Source organism: Hordeum vulgare, chromosome 4H (assembly GCF_904849725.1).
Source record: "Hordeum vulgare subsp. vulgare chromosome 4H, MorexV3_pseudomolecules_assembly, whole genome shotgun sequence".
Taxonomy (NCBI): domain Eukaryota; kingdom Viridiplantae; phylum Streptophyta; class Magnoliopsida; order Poales; family Poaceae; genus Hordeum; species Hordeum vulgare.
Window position 1 is genome coordinate 298772694 of NC_058521.1, and position 2905 is coordinate 298775598.

Here is a 2905-nt window from a genome sequence, read left to right on the forward strand (position 1 = left end):
CCATTCTGGTCCCTCTATAAAACATGTTAACATAGCTACATGGCAAATGCATTTCTAACCCATTGACCAAAGCATCCATGCACTCGAAACTAAAAGCATCTAATTGTTTTGTTCTAAAATATTTTAATATATGCACTTTGGTACATCTGCAACTTGGTGTCATGAACTGAATTATGGTTGAAGTATAAGAAAGTAGAAAGTAGAAAGATCTACCATGTATACACAACAAATCTGAACAAAAATAATGACACTAATGATTCCAAGTAGCACATAGCAAAACCATACTTTTGAAATACAAGACGGGCTCATTTTTTATGTATTGTATATTAGTGCCATTATATACATCCGATATAAAATTAAGCAAAAGTGGGTAGAAATCAGCAAAAGAGGACAAGAAAGGTCAGCAGCCCATCACCTTGCAATATATATATAAATAGAACATGCTTTCACCGACCATCATACCGCTAAACTACAAGGAGCATCAGCCATCCACTTGACTTATTATTATACAACCAAAAAAAACACACATAGATCACCAATTAGAATGGCTCATGTACACCAATCAATGGTTTATATGGCAACAAAAACAAATCAATTGTTCATTCATCGGGCTGATGTTGTGCATTAGGTTGGGCCTGCTTACATGCTAAAGAGGCATTTAGGCTACACAAATCTTTAGAGAGATCAAGAGTGCATGGAACAGAGAGGATGCTCACCTTGGCATCTCCTAAAATTTTGTCCATGGTTACCTGTACCTGCAACCTCGCACACACTATTACAAATCTCTTTTATCCAGTTTCAGTAACTATAAATTATGTACCTTGCAGCATAGGTCTTATAACTGCACACACATCCTTACAAATTGTAGCATCAAAATGCAAGAACAACGGTTAAAAGAGGGAGGAAAACCACCTTGATCTTCTTGACCCCTTTAACTAAATTCTTCTTCTCTTCATCGACAGATCTGCACACTTCATGTTTAGAACACCACAGGACAAATCTAACACAATGCTTAACTGTAAGCATACGACAGAAAGTACCATTGCATAATTTAGTGTTGGTCATTCCACAAAACAGAAACTCTACTAAGGAAAGAAACAATGGAGCATCTATGTAGAAGGAAGTGAGCAAACTTTGAGCAAGAGAACAAAGGAACAACAGTCATGTAGACGAACTCGTTAGAACGCAGGATGAGCTAATCCACCTGAACTGAAATCAGAAAACTAGTAAGGCATGGAAATTACAGAAATACTATACGACCACGAGTTTATTGATGCAATAATACTAAAAGTAAGCATCCAGTGTGCAGGGCCTCCACTTCTCCACCAACCCGAGGGGGCAATGAATTGGATACGCGCTTGACCGCTTGAGGAAGGTGAGATGGGGTCCTGGGGTTACCTTGGGAAAAAAGAAGAAACCATGGATCTATGTATGAAAGGAACAGAAAAAGATAACTTGACCAGAAGCTTAATATTTTTTTTATTTAAAAAATCCATGTTTCTCACGGTAGGGATTGCGCCAACCTCCGAGAAAAAAGGAGCGTGCACCATGCAATCTAGTATTTGTGTTAGCCAGCGATCTTTTCTTTGACGTGTATTTTTTTTACGAAAGTGTGAATTAGTTTGAAGTGTACATATTAATAACAGCCACTTGATGATAGCTGGCAATGGGAGGCCCCATGGCTCGCTCGCCATTGGAGACGGCCTTATACGTTGTCCTAGCACTCTCCGGCAGATAAAGGCACGCCAAACGAGCTCTTGTCCGGAGATAACACGTCGTCCACGGCCAGTCGAGCTCGCCATCGAGGTTAGTTTTTTTTTGCCGTCTACTTTGCCGTCAGCTGGCGGACGGCAAAGCCTTTGCCGTCCGTGGTTGCCCCCTTTGCCGTCCGCCTTGGCAGACGGCAAAGTTCTGAATTTCAGTAGTGTTAAGGCCATCTAAAAATGATAACAGCGGAAGGCTTGGAAGATAAAGTGAATCCATCAAACTCCAACGGCATAGCTGAGTGAAAGACAATGACCTATGGCACCTTACTCGACGTCTGAAAAGTCTGCAACATGAAATGTTGCAGCCCAAAATGGGTCAGCACATGGAATATGCTGGCAGTATAACACATAGAGTAATGAACAGAATAAATTCTATCTCTACATGCATATATGGCTGGTGGAAAGCTCTATGGTAGCAGTTTTGCATAAAGCCAATCTTTATCCTACAACAAAGGAATAAGTTTTATTTAACTATCATGGTTGTTGTTAAACATTGAGAAGGTTCCTCCAACTCAATCCCAATTAAGCTTCAACATTAACCCAACAAATTAATTTAGCGTGATGAGATCAACATGATAATCCAATAAAAATATACTCAAGATGTCCATAACCGGGACACGGCTAACCATGACTAGTTTGTACACTCTACAGAGGTTTGCGCACTTTTGCCACAAGACTCGAATACATCCATGGTCGGAGATTTGAGACACAGTCTTTCTGAAGCATTAACTCTCTACTCTGGGTAGACCGTACCACCTAAGCCACTACATCTGCTAATCTACCACTTCAAGATCTATAGGAACTTACTCAACTATGCCAGATCCCATAATTGCTTGTGGCTGCACACAAAAGTTTCTAGAATGAATAATCATATGATCCCTTGGAGCTTGGGTGGCGGACCGTAGGATAATCACATGCTTCCTGCGGGATATCCTATGACAACACTGGATTTCTCCAGGTGCCCTGACAAGCAATCCACCTAGATGTGTATTTAAGTAGCCACCTTGAGTGAACCATTAATTGAAAATACTCACATCTGTCATTGATACACTCACCCAATCCACTTCTACGAGCAAAGCATAGCAATATAAGCATAACGTAGAAGTAACTCCCAAAGGTTTGATAATAAACAGGACAAT